Source organism: Hyperolius riggenbachi, chromosome 6 (assembly GCF_040937935.1).
Source record: "Hyperolius riggenbachi isolate aHypRig1 chromosome 6, aHypRig1.pri, whole genome shotgun sequence".
Taxonomy (NCBI): Eukaryota; Metazoa; Chordata; class Amphibia; order Anura; family Hyperoliidae; genus Hyperolius; species Hyperolius riggenbachi.
Window position 1 is genome coordinate 34,774,716 of NC_090651.1, and position 20,778 is coordinate 34,795,493.

At 47.1% G+C, this 20,778-nt stretch overlaps 2 protein-coding genes across 7 annotated transcripts in view; one reads left to right on the top strand and one right to left on the bottom strand.

The window, feature by feature from the left end:
- The window catches only part of DNAI3 (dynein axonemal intermediate chain 3), a 123,590-nt gene extending 108,327 nt beyond the window's left edge, over nucleotides 1-15,263 (bottom strand). The window contains exon 1 of one of the 2 annotated variants that reach the window (XM_068239121.1): nucleotides 15,168-15,263. The gene's annotated coding sequence lies outside the window, so the exon portion shown is untranslated. Of the gene's footprint in view, nucleotides 1-1,739; nucleotides 1,853-15,167 lie in introns of those variants that run through there. The other variant, XM_068239120.1, reaches the window with a different exon arrangement.
- A 36-nt stretch (nucleotides 15,264-15,299) lies between these two features.
- The window catches only part of LOC137520777 (mucolipin-3-like), a 71,450-nt gene continuing 65,971 nt past the window's right edge, over nucleotides 15,300-20,778 (top strand). The window contains exon 1 of one of the 5 annotated variants that reach the window (XM_068239124.1): nucleotides 15,300-15,381. The gene's annotated coding sequence lies outside the window, so the exon portion shown is untranslated. Of the gene's footprint in view, nucleotides 15,382-18,475; nucleotides 18,630-20,778 lie in introns of those variants that run through there. The other 4 variants (XM_068239123.1, XM_068239122.1, XM_068239126.1 and 1 more) reach the window with 4 other exon arrangements.

A 20,778-nucleotide genomic window follows, 5' to 3' on the forward strand; every position in this document is an offset into this window, starting at 1 on the left:
GGTTGAGATGAAAATGCAGGGCAAGTCTGCTTACAGCATAGGAGGATGTGAGGAGGTGAGCTGATGACAGCTGGGTGGTCACCAAATCTAGCCGGGTGGAGCACCCGGCTAAAAGAGCCTGGGGAGAACACTGAACGTAGCCGTACATAAATCTGCAATAGAAAATAACCTCATTTTATTTATTTAATAGCTGGTCGCACACGCAATGCTGAGGGGCAGAAGGGTGCATATCATCTCTGCGGACGTCGTGCATGCCTTTTAGCGGCACACGCGCCATCCCACCTCATGTGCACATGCACCATCCAGCCACACCCGATCCAATCAGCACTGCAGCTAATCACGGACAATCACGAAGGGTGCAGGAGGTGGCGTTAGCAGGACGAACACAGCACCACAGCCAATCAGAGCGGGGCAGGAGGGGTGTGTGTAGACCGTAAGGATATGCATACTGCTTGAAAATTATTATAGGTATATAAACAAAGCTCTAGTCGAGAGGACCCAGAAGGAAACCTCATACAAAGGATGCAACCTTACACAACCTATTTGGTTGGTGGCGTAAAAAAAGTTTCCTGCTATGTCACCTATTTCTTGAAAGAGTTCTGTGGAGGGGTTAAAAAAAACAAAAACTGGTGCTTCTATCGGCCCCCTGCAGCTGTCATGTTCCACGCCGTCCTCCTATGATGCTCCGTTTCCCGCCGTCGGTCCCTGTCTAATTATGCGTCTAACTAGACTGCGCCTGCAAGGCCGTGGGTGGCGTGTCACCGGGCGCTTACTGCACAGGCGCAGTACAAGAAAACTTCGTACTGCGTCTGCGCAGTAAGCTCCCGATGACGCGTGGGAGCGAGCACTATCCGTCTAGTTAGATGAAAATTAAACTGGTGCAGACAGTGGAGAAAGGAGGATCGTAGGAAAATGGCGTGGGACATGACAGCTGCAGGGGGCCAATAGAAGCACCAGGTAAGTGTCAGCTTTTTGGTTTTTTTACCCCTCCGCAGAACCCCTTTAAAGTGTACCAGAGTTGTTTAAATAAGCAACTTTTATACATACCTAGGGCTTCCTCTGCAGTTGTGGTTCACGTGCATGCACACCCCTGTCATGCTCCCTTTGCCCAAGTCATTCTGCGCCTGCACGGTACTAACTGCGCAGGCACAGTAGGGGTGTTGGGGGAGAGATTATTACTTCCCTCCAGGGAGGGATATTAGTTTTCCACCAGGGGGTTCTTTATTCCCTCCAGGAAGGGTTATTAATTGCCCAGTAGTCAGTAGAAGAGGGTTCTGTGTGAGAATAGGGTTAAGTTGGGTTGCATTTTCTGATACAAATGCATTGAAATCAATTATTAGGTTGCACTTTCTGATAGCTATAAGCAACCGGTTGCAAAATATTATAAAGTTGCAAAATTCTCACCACACTGGCATAGGGCTGGAGGAAGTCCCAGGTAAGTATAAAAGCTTCTTATTTTAACATTTCTGGTTTCCTTTAAAAACTAGTGGACGCAACCATTGACAGGAGCAGAAAGTGGCTGTGGGTCCCCTCAACTGGACTAGCACCATAAACACTTCAAAAAGAAATGCAGCCAGATATAGGAAGTGTTGGGGGCACACAAGTGCCAACAGGATTTTATTCACTATTATAGGCATTCAAAGTAAAAAATAAAAATATTCAGAATAAGAATGAATTAAGCAATCAAAACATTATTGTCCTGATCAAATAAAACCCAGCACATACCACAGAGGACTCACCAAAACTCAACGACAATGGAGTCAGAATCTGCAGCTACATAGAGCGTCCCATCACCATGGAAACCAGACTTCAAGCAAGCATGCGTGCTCCTGTCTGCACAGCTAATAGGGCGGGAGCTCCGTTGCTAGGCAACCTGGGAACAGAGGACTACGCTGAGTGGAGCTGTGTGAAGGAAGAGGATGTGACATTGCAATCATGTGACCAAATCATGTGACCTCCTGTAAACAGAAGGGAAGGGAGGGTGAAAGAAAGAGGAGAGAGAAGAGCAACATGTGTGTTTCTATGATGGATTTTGTAGCATGCTAAGCAATGTTAGGATGAAGTGTTCGATTATGAATTGTAGTCTTTAAAAAACAACTACAGCAATAAATTATAAGTGATTTAATGTGATTTTTTTCACAATTTTTTTTTACTAAATTATTAAAGGGAACATCATAGTTCAAATCTAAACAAATCACATGACATTTACATATTCTGCTGATGTTCTTTTATGATAATTTTAAAAATCTGCTACATAAAATTTGGATTAAAATATACAGAAACTCCAAGTGTAAAAAAATACATAGATGTGTATATGGAGTTTGTATGCATTCCCCATATGTGGGTCACCTGCAGGCATACATCAAAAAAATGGCGCCGGAAAATTGAGCGTAGGATGAAGCTGAAAGACAGCTCACCCTGCTGTAGCCAAAATCCTGCCTGTGCTAAATACTATTCCCAGTCTGAGCTGTAGCAACTCAGGGGCTATTATTACATAGCTCCCAATTGTCCCTTTATCAGAGGGACAGTCCCTTTTTGGGAGCCCTGTCCCTCTGTCCCTCTTTCACCCTCATTTGTCCCTCTTTCAGGACTTTGTCCCTCTTTCTATGTAAATATATATATTTCTCTACTAAAAATGTGTTTGATTGACTCTAAACTTTATTCCCATCCTTTAAATTGATATATTACTAATTTAAAAATGTGAAGGAAAATGAACCAGGATAGAAAGGACCAGTGTGGTTTGAATTATAAAACATGTTTCTTATGAAATCTTTATGGTATGCGTGACTAGAGGCGTGGTGAGGGCGTGGCCAGGGGTGTGGCTTAAGTGTCCCTTTTTCTCATCTCAAAAAGTTGGGAGGTATGTTATTATTATTTAGTATTTATATAGCACTAAGATCTTCCTAGCGCTGTACAGAGTATATATTGTCTTGTCACATAACTGTCCCTCTGAGGGGCTCACAATCTAATCCCTACTGTAGTCCTATGTATGTATTGTGTAGTGTATATATTGTAGTAGGGCCAATTTAGACAAGACAAGACAAATAACATTTATATTGCGCCTTTCTCCTTGCGGACTCAAAGCGCCAGAGCAGAGCAGCAGCCACAAGGGCGCGCTCTATTGGCAGTAGCAGTGTAAGGGAGACTTGCCAAAGGTCTCCTACTGAATTAGTGCTGGCTTACTGAACAGGCAGAGCCAAGATTCGAACCCTGGTCTCCTGTGTCAGAGGCAGAGCCCTTAACCATTACACCATAATTTAGGGGGAAGCCAACTTTTCTGTATGTCTTTGTAATGTGGGAGGAAACCAGAGTACCCAGAGGAAACACATGCAGACACGGGGAGAACATACAAACTCCTTGCAGATGTTGACCTGGCTGGGATTCGAACCGAGGACCCAGCATGGCAAGGTGAGAGCGCTAACCGCTACGCTACTGTGCTATTGCCGATGGCCAAATTACCTCACTGTTTGCTCATTTGAGCCAGTGCGCAAACTAGTCACCAAGCACCGCTATAGCTGTAACTCTCTTTATGGCTTATGACATTGCCAAAAAAGTCAGTACATTGCTGTACCGAAATTAGCTGTTTTGCTCCTGCTGCTATTCTAGTTTCTTCCAACAACCTAAAAACATACTGATAAGTTATCTTATTTTATCCCTAAAAAAAAAAAAAAATCTAAAAACTGTCTCTGGAAAATGGGAAGGATATTAAATTGTGAGTTCCTTTGTAGGTCAATTAGCTCTATAAATTATAAGGACGCAGTTGTGGCTTTGTTTCCGAAGTCTGCTGAAGCATTTTGCAAACCTCTGTTTTTGTTGCTGTGGCCTACCCCCAGCTCTGCAGCCAACAACAAGGTGGTGGCTGCCAAGCTCAGGGTGGGCCACAGCAACACAGATGAGCGTAGCCAGAGCATCAGCAGAAATTTTGAAAAAAAAATTGTCACAACCACAATACTTTTTGTTCCCCGGAGGTACTCTTTAATTTAGAATCACTACAGGACCCCCTAATAGTTTTATGTTTCGCAGACAGTCCCTATTTTTGTACCAAATTCCCTCTTTCAGGTCTCAGACCTGGGGCCCATTAGATCTGTTTCAGTAGCAATTTGTGCTTTCTTGGAACCCCCGGCATTTCTAAAAGCTTGGACTAATGAAAGCCTATGGCAGGGATTCTACAGGAGCAATTGCGATTTGCCGATTTTGGGATATTTGCCATATTTATTTCCTTTTAAACAACACCAGTTGTCTGGAAGCCCTGCTGATTTATTTGGCAGCAGTAGTGTCTGAATCACACCAGAAATAAGCATGCAGCTAATCTTGTCAGATCTGACAATAATGTCAGCAACATCTGATCTGCTGCATGCTTGTTCAGGGTCTATGGCTAAAAGCATTAGAGGCAGAGGATTAGTTTATGCTTTGAGTTATTTCATTGTCTGTTGAGTGGAGTGTTTTTCTAGAATTCTGTTGTGTGCAGCCTTTTTTTGAAGTAATCAGTAGTGCACTCTAAACAGTCACCCAGAACTTGGCAACTTGTTCTCAACACGTTTTACAGATCAAAGTCCGCTTCATCAGGAGAGTAACAAGGTAAGTTGGAGTATGAAGGGGAAAGTTATCTAGTCATCCCAGCTTGTAAATAAACCACCTACTCAATAAATGCTTGGCTAAAAAGCGAACATGCCCAAAGGTTGCACAAAATGCGTGTCACGAAAAAAAGGTAAGATAACATAGCTCTTTTTCATCCTCTCAGATTTTTCATTGCTTGTAAAGGAGAATAGGGGCTTATGTAATTACTCACACAGTATTTATATTTGATGCAGCTGTTCTGAGAAATTCCTTTTGCATTAGTTAGTCACATGATCCAGAGAGCTGAACAATGTGGAGCTGGAAGCAGTGTGGGGATGTTTTCCTCTGCTCAGAAACATCTCCCGACAATGTCCCCCCTCCCCTCTCCCATGGAACTCTGGAGGCTTCCCCTGTCCTCTTGGCAGGGGCTTAGCAATAGGGGTTGCAGAGGTTGCGACCGCATCGGGGCCCTTGGGACAGAGGGGCCCCGAAGGGCCCTTATTCAACTACAGTATTAGCTCTGTATTGGTCCTGTGCTCATAATAACCACTTCTATAGATACTTTGAATAGTGGTAATCATTAAACTGTTCCCCATCCCCTTCTTGTACCTCAGACACTGTAGTTGCTATTGGCAGGTTTTGGTGCGCCGTATCAATTGTTATGTATAGAGTGCTTGGGGGGCCCCATTGTAAAACTTGCATCAGGGCCCACAGCGCCTTAGCTACGCCACTGCCTCTTGGAGACCATTGCAGTGTGACTGTGCTACACCACCACGAGTCCCGCCACGCCATGAGTGGCTCTTGCTTACTGTGCAAGCAGGGCTGAACTGCATGCACAGTGTGGCTGCAGTTGTGCATGAAGAGAAGTGACATGGCGATCACAAATGCTACACAATCTGTTCATAGTATTCAAAATCTTTTAGCCCTCATACTACAGTGGTTGGCCAATCAAAATTGAAGGTGCGTAACTGCGTACCAGAGTTTAGAGTGGAGGGAAAATGAAGAACTCCGCCAAGAGCTAACAAAGGAGCGTTAAAAGAAAATATAAACACCACCTGGCCTCGTTAACACTAGGGACTTGCTGCATGGAAAAGGTTAACAAAACTGCAAGGAAAACAAAATAGCCATGATATCGCACAGTCAAGTGCTGTATTATAATAATAATAATAAAAGGAAGTGGCCAACAGAGTTTTGCTTGGGTCGCCCAGCAAATCAGTGATATGCCCCTGAGCTGGACCAATCAGATTAACCAAATAGTGCATTTGATTAGCCCAGCTCCAAGCTGCATACAATCTGCATGCCAACCAGAATGACTCATGATCAACCCAACAATCTCCACTCGCTGCACACCATGTGAAGCAGGGGGGTTCCTCTTTAAAGGGAACCTGAACTGAGTAAAATTATTTAAAATAAACACAAGGTAACTTCAAATGAACATTACATAGTTACCTTGCCATCAGTTCCTCTCAGAAACTCATCATTTTCTTCTGACAACAATCCCTTCCAGTTCTGACAACATTTTGTCAGAACTGAAATATATCAGTTGCTGTCAGTTATATATATCAGTTGCTGTCAGTTATAGCTGAGAGGACAACTGGTGTGCCAAGTAATGTCCATGTTTCCCTATGGCTCAAGTGGGCGATGTTACAGTTTAACAGTGTGCTGACCAGGAAGCTGTTATGGGGTAATGGCCATTTTCAAAATGGAGGATGGAGAATTCCATTGATCACAGTGGACAAATGGGACACAGGAGGGAAGAAAGAGATTGATGAGTAGACTACGCAGGAGGTAAGAATGACCTGTGTATGTTTATTTTGACTTTTAATTTTCAGTTCAGGTTTTCTTTAGAGTGGACCTGAACTCTTGCACAGGACAGAAGGAAAACAGAGAAATACACCCTGTATGTATTTAGAGAGTTTAGTCTGTCTAATTCCCCGTCATCTGTGACTAATCATAACTGTAATTTGATCTCTCAGCTGTGTCAGCTGGCTGCCTCGGCAGAGCAGCTCATTTGTAAACACAGGACGTTAACCCTATGTCTGCTATTATGAAGGCAGGAAGTAGACATGCAGCAGATTTATTGCAGGACTTGTATCAGCTGTAACAAAGAAATGTTTTTCTTTAAAGGTTATTATGCTGTTGCTTATCTTTTAGAGCAGAGAGGAATTTCTAAGTTCAGGTCTGCTTTAATAAAAATACAAGAGCTCCTCAGGCCGCCCCAGAGCTCGTGACTCAGCCAAACTCACGTGCAAATAATAACATACAAGAACATGGCGTGTGCTGTGGAAAAAACAGCTCTGTACAGTTAGAGTAATCAGGGACAGTGTGTTCACCCATGGAAGTCCCTGCAAAGGAGCAATCATGTGCTACATAATGAGGGAAAACAAGAAGGTCTATACATGAAAGCACAGAAAAGGAAATGCAATTGTTTTAAACCTATTTATCATCGAGGAAGTCTCAAAAATCTACTAACCATGACTATTACAGCGGACCTGAACTCAGAAGTCCTCTCTGCTTTCAAAGAAACGCTACAACATAATAATATAAATCTGGACTGTTTCTAGTTCCTGATTCATGGAAGCAAACATATTGTTAACAGCCTGTGCTTTCAAGCGGTATCGTCACCATAAAACTCTAATTTCAACAGCAACTGGTCTGAGTGTATTACGTGATAAAGACGCTAATCCTGCATTCAAAACTTTCAAAACTTTTTTTCTGTTATGATTTGGAGTTATTACATACTTAAAGAGAATCTGTACTCTAATATTCTTACACTAAAAAGCATACCATTCTATTCCTTATTTTCTCCTGTGCCCCTCTGTGCTGTTTCTGCCACTCTCTGCTGCAATCCTGGCTTGTAATTAACAGTTTTAGGCAGTGTTTACAAACAAACTAACCAGCTTGTAATAGGCTCACATAAACAGAGTGTGTGAGTCATACAGAGTGTTCAGGGGGTGTGTATAGCTTCTACCAATCACAAGCAGCCCTGCACATTCCACACATTCAAGCCTTAGCCTGACAGAGAACAGAGGAAAGGAGACAAGATTTATTACAGAGACAGTGCAATTAGGAAAGGCTGCAGTAAGCCAGAGCACATTAGATCAGGCATAGGAACTTATAGGATAGAAGAACTAAGGCTGAAAAATGTGTTACAGAGTCTCTTTAAGGAGCACTGGCACTTTAGTAGTCATGCCAAAGAATTGCATGCTGGGGGTTCTTTTTATCTATAATCTATTCCTCCTCTTCCCTTTATTTCCCTGCCAGCTGCTTATCTGAAACCTAATCCCCTACTCACTTGTGTTTACAAGCAAGGCTGACGCGACTCAGTGATTGGAGGAGACAAGAAAAAAAGTAAAGGGCAGAAATGACATCACGAGTTAGCCTTAACTGTGGGCAAAAGACATGGCCCCCACCTGGAACAGAATTCTCATCATTTACTATATAATATTCACTGAAATCAAACCGTGGACTGTACAATACATGTGTTATGTAAGTAGATCAAGTGTTTATTTACTTATATATGTGTTTTTTTCCCCTGGCATAGTATGGCTGATCCTACTGCTTTCAAATGAACTTATCTGTCATCTCTGCCATGGCAGTCATGTGACACAGGGGAGAAATCAAATTACAGCTTGTGATTAGACACAAATGAGGGCGAATTAGACAGGCTAAACTCTTGATATGCAGGCTGCATTTCTTTCTGTTTACCTTCTGTGCTGCGTCTGAGATCGGGTGCAGAGGGGGAACTAGCCAGGCTAAACTCTCAAAATACATGCAGGCTGAATTTCTCTCTGTTGTCTTCTGTTTTGTGCAGCAGATCGAGGGGTCTAGATGGGGCATTAGACAGGCTAAACTCGCTATATTTATACAGAGCGCATTTCTCTGCTTTCCTTGTTCCCTGTGCAAAAGTTCAGGTCCACTTGTGCTGCACCCCCCCCCCCCCCCCCCAAACCCCATGACGTCACGCTGCTCCACGACACGCTGCTCGGATATCATGATTGGCCGCCGGGATCCCGGAACAAGAGCGAGGTAAGGGGGAGAGAAGCCTGGGTCCCGCTGGCCAGCTCTGATCGTGTGCAGGACCAAGGAGAACAGCAGGAGCTGGGCTTACTGCTTTCAGCTCCTGTGACTCAGCCCGAGCTCAGCTCGGGTATGCCGCCAGGGGGGTAAATGGGCACACATGTAAACAAAAGGCGGGCAGGTGATCCTCTAATCTGTTCAGGGTAGCCAAATCAGCAGTGGATTACAGTAAAACCCCTGTTATCCCCAACTCAGTTAGGGCCCTTTGCCACTAGCAATTGCAAAAGGAAAACACAAACGCAAGCGATTGCGATTTTTCATCTATTTTGTTATGCGATTGACATTTTGCACTTATCTTTTAGCACTGAAGCACAATCGCAGGTAAAATCACTCCAAAAAGCGATTGCGCTTTACAGATACTAGTAACTAAATCACGATAGTGGAAAATACTTTTCACGATTCCTATGTTATAGTAGCAACACTAGCGATTTAAAAATTGCTAGCGTTTTGACAAGACAAATAACATTTATATCACGTTTTTCTCCTGGCAGATTCAAAGCGTAGCAGTGTTAGGGAGACTTGCCTAAGGTCTTCTCCTGAATAGGTGTTAGCACACTGAACGGGCAGAGCCAAGATTCGAACCCTGGTCTCCTGTGTCAGAGGCAGAGCCATTAAAGGGACTCCGAGCACCTCTCATGGGAATGCCTTTAAGACAGACGACTTCCAACAAAGTCGTGCTATGACCCCTCTGGAGGAGCCTCTTGCAATGGCCATGCATGTCGCTTCCTCTTCCTGCTTCATTCAGTGATGCACTTCTCTAACAGAGAAGACAGGGGTGACTTGGAAGTTATAACATAGCCAAGTAGGCAGCCACGTATTTTAAACAGAAATTGAACGAAAACTATTTGGGGTAGAACGGCGATTAAAATGAAAGTGGAGAGCACAAGCTACAGAAAGGTATGTATCTTTAAGTACTTTGCAGTACTAGTCGGAGTCTTAAAGGCATGCCCATGAGAGGTGCTCGGAGTCCCTTTAACCAGTACACTATCCAGCCACTGTTTTGGGGTTTAGAAGCAAATCGCTCCCAGTGGAAAAGGGCACTCAACCAGAATTCTCAAGCAACCAGTAAAAACACCAAAAACCTGGCATTGCAGGATGTATAAAACAACTTTTACACTTCCTTATACAGTAATAAACCTCTGTTACAATAAGTTGTCTGTCCATTGTATTAATTTGTTTTTAACTACTGCATTTCAACATTGCAAAGTTTATGATAAGTACAGGGCCGGATTTACCATAAGGCACTGTAGGCAAGTGCCTACAGGCGCCTGATGAAGGAAAGACGACTTACTCTCCTCCCCAAGTGCCTCCCTCCCACCTTACCTATGCAGAGTCCTGAGAAAAACGTAAATGGGAAGTCACTCACCCAGCTCTCAGCATTCTACTGACTGTATCTCCCTTCAGTTGTGGGCACCTCTAGCTGCTGTACTTAAAAATGAGGGTACCCCTGGCTACCTGATGCTAAAGGACACGTATAGCTATGCTAGACAGGGGAAGTAAGGGATAAGTGACAGTTGGGACAGCCAGCACACTTGTGGTGCTGCTCGGTGGGGTTTGTGGGTTTGCGGAAGGTGAAGTCTAAGTTGCCAGGACATCTGTGCCTATAGGCTCCTGTGATGTAAAGCCAGGCCTGGGGGGGTATAGTTCTGATTTTTAGCTAAGCCTATTTTTAAGGCTTACCTGACCTCAATTGCACAAGCAACCAGAAACTACCCACTTATCCGGCATCCCATACCCATGGGTGCTGTATAATGGGGACTTTACTGTATATTGTATTACTGATCTGGAAGCAGCTTAAGGCTCATACACACATCAGACCATAGTCTTTGGAAAATGAAAGATCACAGACCAATCTTACCACCCTTCATGTAGTATGAGAGCCATACCTACACAGTCTTTTCTATGGAGCTGAACTCCCCATCAGAAAAAAATCTTTGCAAGATGCTGCACACAGAGATGCTGTACAGACACAAAAGATCTGTAGCTGCAAAAGATCCGTTCCTGCAAATTGCATTCATAGTCTATGATATCTGCAAATCCTCATACACTTACACCTTGTTTAACTGACAATCATCTGCAGATCTGAAAATCCATCCTGGTGGATCTGATCTGCAGATGAATGTCTGTTAAACAAGGTGTGTATGATGATCTGCAGATATCATAGACTATGAATGCATTTTGCAGGAACGGATCTTTTGCAGATATTGATCTGTTGAATGTGTGCAGCATCCTGCAAAGATTTCTGTCTGATGGAGAGTTCAGCTCCATAGAAAAGACTGAGAAGGTATGGCTCTCATACTACATGGAAGGGGGTAAAATTGGCCTGTGATCTTTCATTTTCCAAAGACTATGGTCTGATGTGTGTATGAGCCTTTAGAGTTGATTTGATGTTTGTGTTTTATTATTAGCCTTTAAAGCGCACCTGAACTCAGAACTTCCTCTCTGCTCTAAAAGATACACAACAGCATAATAACCTTTAAACAAAAAAACATTAAGTTACATTAGTTATGTTAATTACATTAGTTATGATAATTAAAATAGATAGGTAATATAATCTCTTACACACCCTGTTTTAAAAGAACAGGCAAAGGTTTGTGATTTCATGGGGGCTGCCATCTTTGTCATTGGGGCAGCCATCATTTTGGTTGAAAGGAGGTGACAGGGAGCATGAGACAGTTCCAACTGTCCTGTGTCCGGATCACCCCTCCCAGCTGCACACGCTAGGCTTCAAATCTCAAATTCAAAATAAAAAATAAAAAAATTTGCTCCAAAACAACAGAAAGAGAACAACAACAACATCAGAAATCCCATCATGCTTTGCACAGCATCAGGGGAAAAATGCCCGGGCAGTTTTTTTCTGTGCAGCTAAAAATGAGGCTTGGGTAAGAAAAACAAAGTTCTGATGCTGTGAAACTTTTAAAGAAACACCAAGCCTTTTCAGTGCTGCTGAGTAAATTTTCAGTCACTTTAAAGAGACTCTGTAACATTCAAAAGATCCCCTCAGGGGTACTCACCTCGGGTGGGGGAAGCCTCCGGATCCTAATGAGGCTTCCCACGCCGTCCTCTGTCCCACGGGGGTCTCTCCGCAGCCCTCCGAACAGCCGGCGACTGTGCCGACTGTCATTTCAATATTTACCTTTGCTGGCTCCAGCGGGGGCGCTGTGGCGGCTTTCCATTCCGAACTACACGGAAATACCCGATCTCATTCGGGTCCGCTCTACTGCGCAGGCGCAGGAAACTTGCGCCTGCGCAGTAGAGCGGACCCGACGGCGATCGGGTATTTCCGTGTAGTTCGGAGCCGACAGCCGTCAGAGCGCCTGCGCAGGAGCCAGGAAGGTAAATATTGACGTCACCGCTGCCCGGACTCCACGGAGGGCTGCAGCGAGACCCCTGACGGATGGAGGACGGCGTGGGAAGCCTCATTAGGATCCGGAGGCTTCCCCCACCCGAGGTGAGTACCCCCCAGGGGATCTTTTTATGTTACAGTTCCTCTTTAAAGGGGAACTGAAGTAAGAGGTATACAGAGGCTGCCATATTTATTTCCTTTTAATCAATACCAGTTGCCTGGCAGCCCTGCTGGTCTATTTCTCTGCAGTAGTATCTGAATAACACCAGAAACAAGCATGCAGCTAGTCTTGTCAGATCAGACTTTAAAGTCTGAAACACCTGATCTGCCGCCTGCTTGTTCAGGGGCTATGGCTAATAGTATTAGAGGCAGGGCTGCCAGGCAACTGGTATTGCTTAAAAGGAAATAAACATGGCAGCCGCCATATACCTCTCTCTTCAGTTCCTCTTTAAACACATACAGGGTGCATTTCTGTTATGTTTTCCTTGTGTCCTGTGCAAGAGTTCAGGCCCACTTTAAACTGAATAAGCTTTCTGAGAATAGATGTGTAGTGATTCCCAGTGCTTCCTGGATGACATGAGCACCACTGCTGTATGGAGTCCCTCTAGAGACCTTGTATTCCAGGCATGAGTTCCTATGGAGAAGTAACAGATCTATGATTAGAGAGATGAACACTCACGAGATTGTGACTCATGATAATTGTGCTGCAGCCACAGCCTGCCGGAGATGGAAATTACTCGTCATGCCCGCAGCTGGACCTACCCGCTGCCATCCTAATAATGGCTCACTAATAAGCTAATGTCCAGGTTACAAGCCACAGTAACATCTTCTCAGTAAATAACCTCTTTTCAGCAAGGCACTTATACTGTATCTCCCAATTGTCTCTCTTTGGGGATCCAATCCCTCCCTTTCTCATTTGTCCCTCTTTCAGGACTGATGTACAGATCTATGTAAATATGTGTATTTTCTTACTGAAAATGTGTTTAACCACTTGAGGACCCACCCTTTACCCCCCCTTAAGGACCAGCATTGAATTATGTGATCTGTGCTGGGTGGGCTCTACAGCCCCCAGCACAGATCAGGGTGCAGGCAGAGAGATCAGATCACCCCCCTTTTTTCCCCACTATGATGTGCTGGGGGGGTCCGATCTCTCCTGCCTGCGTGTGGCTGGCGGGGGGGGGGCACCTCAAAGCCCCCCTCCGCGGCGACATTCACCCCCCTCCCTCTCCTACCTGTCCCCCCGGTGATCGGGGCTGCACAGGACGCTATCCGTCCTGTGCAGTCTGTGACAGGACGTCCCCTGTCACATGGCGGCAATCCCCGGCCGCTGATTGGCCGGGGATCGCCGATCTGCCTTACGGCGCTGCTGCGCAGCAGCGCCGTACAATGTAAACAAAGCGGATTATTTCAGCTTGTGTTTACATTTAGCCTGCAAGCCTCCATCGGCGGCCCGCAGGCTATTCACGGAGCCCCCCGCTGTGATTTGACAGGAAGCAGCCGCTCGCGCGAGCGGCTGCTTCCTGATTAATCAGCCTGCAGCTGGTGACGCAGTACTGCGTTGCTGGTCCTGCAGCTGCCACTTTGCCGACGCACGGTATAAGCGTGCGGTCGGCAAGTGGTTAATTGACTCTAAACTTTATTCACATGCAGTGGCGTAACTAGAGATCATGGGGGCCCCATAGCAAAACTTTCATGGGCCCTCAGGTGTAGGCTCTTAACCAATGCCACCTGCCCCTACCCTACGGATATGAGTTATTGGGCAATTTACATTCTCATGCAATCAACACAGCACATAGTTCATGGGCACTGAGACAAAGTCAGAGAGAAACACAAAAAAGGTAATGGTGAATAAATTAAGTATCCACTGGGTCCCCTATGCAGGGAAACTACGCCAGTGCGAATTTACGCATCGTAGTTTGCATCTACGCATCGTAGTTCGTAGGTGAAGTTGCAGAACTACGCTTACGAATTTACGCGTAGCGAAGTACCGCTACGCGTAGCTTACGCTTACTATGCGTAGTTAATATGTGTATTGTGTAGTGAACTACGTATGCATTACTCGCGTCTATTTTTCCGCGTACGATTGTATGCTTACAAATTTATGCATTGGAAAGGGGAATGTACGCATAGAAGAGTTACCGGGATAAGCATCTAAAGAGGAATTAATGCGTACAATTTTCTGCATACAGGCATAAGCATCGCATATACTACGCTTCGCACTACGCGTAATTGCGTATTTTAACGCGTATTCTACGAAATGCATACGAAGCGAATATTTGATTTCGAAGCCATAGTTTGGCGAAGCATAATTGCGTAAAACTACGCGTAGTTCCAGCGTAGCGAAGTTGGCTGACTACGACCATCCCTGCCCCTATGCTCCAGGGCCCCGCTATGGCTATTGCTACGCGCTTGTTACGCCATTGTTCCCATGACTTAAATTAATATAGTTCTTATTTTAAAATGTTAAAGAGAACCCGAGGTGGGTTTGTCAAATCATATTAGGACACAGAGGCACGTTCTCTATACAATGACCAGCCTCTGTGTCCACCCCCCCCCCCCCTCCCCCGGCTCTCCTGTCCCCCATTAAAAAAGCACCAGGCTAGCAAAACGCAGATTGTTGCTAGCCTGCTATTTACCTCTGCCTGTCATTCATCCACCACTCCCCCGCCTCCTGTATAGCGCGGCTCTCCACCTGTGTCCTTTCCCTCCCCACCTCCATAGGCTACATCCAATCGGCTTACAGAAGCGGGGAGGGAAGGGACACAGGCGGGGAGCCGCGCTATACAGGAGGCGGGGGAGCGGCGGTGCCACTCAAATTCCCAACATCGTTAAATACTATTCCCCCCTCCAAGTCGTCGTAACTGGGAGGGAGATGTAATTTGGGATCCGACAGCCACCAGAGCCCTGAAGTAACCTTATGCGCATTGCTGCTATGGGGTGCCTGGTTTCGGCGCCCGGCGGTGAGCTCTGTGTGCCGAAACCACCTGCTTTGGGAAGTTTGAGCGCCACCATAATCGCTTTTCTTAACAGCTGCAATCAGTGGCTATAAAAGCAATTTGGGCAATGGAGTCAACCAATAAAACAGCGGGGACCAGGGCCACTCGCTTTACAAACTGCGGATACAAAATTAGAGCCACTAATAGCAGCTATCGAGGTGCTAAAACTCCCTCGCCACCCAGATTACCTGCTTGGCCACAGGACAGCTTCAGAAGTCTGGTGAAGTCAGTATGGGTTTGATGGCACAAGGAGTTCTGGTCTAGCTGTATAACTAAAAAACTGTTGTAATTATGCACGGCGTGGACACACTGAGGCCAGTTGCCAGTTAAACTGCAGTTAGCAAGCAGCAACTGTTTATTCAATAGCCAATCTGCCAGGGATCGTATATAAAAGCAAAGGTTGTAAGTATGCAGGGACCCTGAGCGGTGGCGAAGTGTGCGCAGCACAATTGTGGGCGGTGGCTTAGTGTGCCTAGCGCAGTTGTGGGTGGTGGCTTAGTGTAGGTGATGCATTTGTGGGCAGCGGCTTAGTGTGGGTGAGTGTTGAGTGCGACAGTTGTGCTGTGCGAGCACGCAGGCTTCGGGCAGTAGTGGTGCATGCTCAGGCTTTGGGAGAAGAGAGCTCTGTGGTGGTTGTGGTGTTGGGCTGGGGGAGGGGGCTCTTCGGCGCTTGGAGTGTGCAGAGCCTCAGATTTTTACTGCTCCAATGCATTAAAATGCATTTGTAACATGCACGGGGTGGACGCAGTGCTGCACACATATAGGCAAATGGAGGGGAGGATTACAGCTGCCCAGAATCCCCCCTCAAACGAGGGCCGGTGCAGTGTCTGGGGACAGGCACGAGTTGAGACACCAGAATATATGCAGGCACCCTGCAGCTCACAGCACTGCTCCCTTTCTTTCCCTGCTACAGTTGACTTTGGATGGAGCAGCAGCGTGTGTACAGAGCATGGAGCAGAAGCAGGTGTACAGAGCATAGAGCAGCAGCGTGTGTACAGAGCATGGAGCAGCAGCATGTGTACAGAGCATGGAGCAGCAGCGTGTGTACAAAGCTTGGAGCAGTAGCATGTGTACAGAACATGGAGCAGCAGCATGTGTACAGAGCATGGAGCAGCAGCATGCGTATAGAGCTTGGAGCAGCTCTGGGAAACCTGTAACATCAAAAAGTTCCCCTGGGGGGTACTCACCTCGGGAGAGGGAAGCCTCAGGGTCCCAATGAGGCTTCCCACACCGTCCTCCGTCCCTCGGGGGTCTCGCTGCAGCCCTCCGAACAGCGACGATGCAAATATTTACCTTCCCGGCTCCTGCACAGGCGCTGTGGCGGCTCTCGGCTCCGAAATAGGCGGAAATACCTGATCGCCGTCGGGTGTGCTTTACTGCGCAGACGCAAGTCTCCGGCTCCTGCGCAGTAGAGCAGACGGACTTGACTGAGATCAGGTATTTCCGTCTACTTCGGAGCCGAAAGCCGCAACAGCGGCTCCGCTGGAGCCTGGAACTGTAAATATTGAACAAGCTGTCGGATCTGTTGGGACGCTGTTCGGAGGGCTGCAGCGAGACCCCCGTGGGTCAGAGGACGGCTTGGGAAGCCTCATTGGGACACTGAGGCTTCCCCCTCCCGAGGTGAGTACCCCCCAGGGGATCTTTTTGATGTTACAGTGTCTCTTTAACAGAGTTAGGTATGAGCACAGCCCTGTGCTCTGCTGGGTGAATGCTTCACTTTCCCCTTCATCACAGATGTCGGCTGTCCTCATTATTATCCTTTAAAATCCTGGGTTTGCCCCTGTCGCGCATATTACAACTGTCACCTAGTGACCTACTGCGCTTGCGGTGTAGAGAAGCAGAGAAGTGGGTGTGCGGCGTGCGCATGTGGCCAGCGGGCGAGTGCGGGGGACTAGGGCGCGCCGGATTCTTCAGAACAATCGGGGGATTAGTGGTACTATACAAGACACACAAAGGGTGGCTGATTAATGTATCTATGCATCCACAGAGTACTATAATATATTGGTGCTTTATAAGCATAGGATAATCCTGTAGGTTTTTCTTTTAGTGCATGCTGCACGGTGGTGTAGTGGTTAGCGCTCTCGCCTTGCAGCGCTGGGTCCCTGGTTCGAGTCCCAGCCAGGGCACTATCTGCAAAGAGTTTGTATGTTCTCTCCGTGTCTGCGTGGGTTTCCTCCGGGCACTCCGGTTTCCTCCCACATTCCAAAAACATATGGATAAGTTAATTGACTCCCCCTAAAATTGGCCCTAAACTACAGTACTTGCACTACATAATATAGACATATGGCAATGGTAGGGATTAGATTGTGAGCTCCTTTGAGGGACAGTTAGTGACAAGATATATATATATATATATACACTGTACAGCGCTGCGTAATATGTCGGCGCTATATAAATACTAAATAATAATAATAATAATAATGCTGTACCACAAACCCCAGACTGCTAAGGCTAAACTTTTTTAAACTGTGTCAGAACTACAAGTACCAGCATGCCTTGCTTGCCAGTGTTGCCCTCTAGAGTGAGCAGCCCCTGGTCAGGCTACTGAGGAGAGACTTGGTTGGGTCAGAGCAGCCCCTTGCTAAATAACTTTACTATCCAGGCACCTGATCTGAGAGAGAGTCAGAGACTCGCAGCCTGGATCATGAACGATTCGGATCTTTGATCCGAATCTATTTTATGAGTCGATCATCCGAATCATCAAAATGAGTGATTCGGATCGCAAAATGGGCGGGGCCAGGAGCGACACGCCCCCTCTCAGCGGGCAGCGGGGTTCGGGAAGCAGAGCAGGGATGGATTGCTGAGTTGGAGAGGAGGCAGCCTTGCAGGGAGACAGGTAGATGAGAGCGAGGGGACATCGGTGCCACTGCCAGATATGTGTAGAGCACACATACTGGCTATAACGTGCTGCCCATTATAGGCTGTCTGTTCCGTAGTGCTGCACAGTGATCACATTGGAAGTTTTTGGCTCAGCACAGCTCAGTAACTTTGCAGACAGTGTGATTGAAAGGCAATATAATCCTCCTGCACTCGGCACTAAACAGCTGCACTTATCTTCTGGGAATGCTTTCTTTCACTGTGCGACCTTTTCTTTCAAAGTGTACAGATGAACATATAGGTGAAATATATGTAAAGCATATGACTTCAGCATGTGGGTATTACGTGCAAACATTTCTGCTCTCTGCTCGTCCCTCCTCCCTTCTCTGTCCACTCCCTGCCCTCTGTCCATCTTCTCCCCTTCTCTGTGTGTCCACTCCCTCCCCTTCTCCTGTCCACAGACCTGTCCTGCTGTTCATTTCAACCCCGAATGCTTCAGTAGTAAAATGATCCGAGATTCGGATCAAAGATCCGGATCTCTTCAATGATCCGATTCGAATCATCCGGATCATTGAAAAGATCCGAACTTCCCATCTCTACTCCCCATCAGAGCAGAGCACAGCCATGGGCGGGGACATGTGGTGACTGGCAGCAGCGGGAGCCAATCAGAGAGCTGGCCGTCTTCACACGTCTCCATGGTTTCTGCAGAGTTGGTCACGTGGTGGAGAATCTGACAGAGAGATGCGCAACCTGAGAGAAACAAGCAATGATGCTGAGAGACAGTGAGCCAGGCTTATGGGGTACAGACTGACTGAGAGACAGCCTTGCATGGGGTACATACTGAGAGACTGCCAGGCGAAATGGGGTACTGACTGAGAGACAGCTATGCATGGGCTGAGAGAGTGTCTTGCAAGGGGTATATACTGAGAGACACTGACAGCCTTGCATGGGGTACAGACTGAGTGCCTTGGTGGTATATACTGAGAGACAGCCAGGCATGGGATACATACTGAGAGACAGCCAGGCATGGGGTACATACTGAGAGACAGCCAGGCATGGGGTACATACTGAGAGACAGCCTGGCATGGGGCACAGACTAAGAGACAGCCATGCATGGGGTACATATTGAGAGACAGCCAGGCATGTGGTAAATACTGAGATACAGACAGGCATGGGGTACCTACTGACTGAGAGACAGCCTTGAATGGGGCACAGACTGAGAGAGTGCCAGGCATGGGGTACTGAGAGACATCCAGGCATATGGGATACTGACAGAGAGACAGCTAGGCATGGGGTACAGACTGAGAGACAGCCAGGCATGGGGTACAGACTGAGAGACAGCCGTGCATATGGGATGCATACTGAGAGACAGCCAGGCATGGGGTACAGCCTGAGAGACAGCCAGGCATGGGGTACATTACTGAGAGACAGCCTTGCATGGGGTACAGACTGCGAGACTGCCAGGCACATACTGAGAGACTGCCTTGCATGGGGTACAGACTGAGAGACAGCCGTGCATATGGGATGCATACTGAGAGACAGCCAGGCATGGGGTACAGCCTGAGAGACAGCCAGGCATGGGGTACATTACTGAGAGACAGCCTTGCATGGGGTACAGACTGCGAGACTGCCAGGCACATACTGAGAGATAGCCTTGCATGGGGTACAGGCTGAGTGCCTTGCAGGGGGTATATACTGAGAAACAGTCAGGCATAGGTACATACTGAGAGACAGCCAGGCATGAGGTACAGACTGAGAGACAGCCAGGCATATGGGGTACAGACTAAGAGACAGCCTTGCATGGGGTACATACTGAGAAACAGTCAGGCATAGGTACATACTGAGAGACAGCAAGGCATGAGGTACAGACTGAGAGACAGCAAGGCATGAGGTACAGACTGAGAGACAGCCAGGCATGAGGTACAGACTGAGAGACAGCCATGCATGAGGTACAGACTGAGCGACAGCCATGCATGGGGTACAGACTGAGAGACAGCCTTGCATGGGGTTCTGACCGAGAGAGTGCAAGGCATGGGGTACTGAGATACAGACAGGCATGGGGTACTTACTGACTGAGAGACAGCCTTGCATGGGGCACAGACTGTGAGAGTGCCAGGCATGGGGTACCGAGATACTGCCAGGCATGGGGTACTGACTGAGAGACATCCAGGTTTGGGGTACATACTGAGAGACAGCCATACATGGGGTACAGACTGAGAGACAGCCAGGCATGGGGTAAATCCTGAGAGACAGCCTTGCATGGGGTACAGACTGAGAGACAGCCAAGTATGTGGTACAGACTGAGAGACAGACAGGCATGGGGTACTGACCAAGAGAGTGACAGGCATGGGGTACTGACTGAGAGACATCCTAACGTGGTACAGACTGAGAGACAGCCTTGCATCGGGTACTGACTGAGAGACAGTCAGGCATGGGGTACAGAGAGACAGCCTTGCATGGGGTACAGACTGAGAGCGTGCAAGGCATGGGCTACTGAGATAAAGCCAGGCATATGGGGTACAGGCTGAGAGACAGCCAGGCATGAGGTACAGACTGAGAGACAGCCTAACATGGGGTTCATAGTGAGAAACAGTCAGGCATGGGGTTCATACTGAGAGACAACCAGGCATGGGTTACAGAGAGAAAGCCTTCCAATGAGGTATATACCTAGAGACAGCCTTGCATGGGGTATAGACTGCGAGACAGCCAGGCATATGGGGTACATTACTGAGAGACAGACTAGCATGGAGTACATACTGAAAGACAGGCAGGTATGGGGTACATACTAAGAGGCAGCCTTGCTTGGGGTACGGACTGAGAGACAGCTAGGTATGGGGCACATACTGAGAGACAGCCAGACATGGGGTACAGACTGGTTGCCTTGTATGGGGTACATACTTATAGACAGCCATGCATGGGGTGCATACTGAGAGACAGCCAGGCATATGGGGTACATTACTGAGAGACAGGCAGGCATGGGGT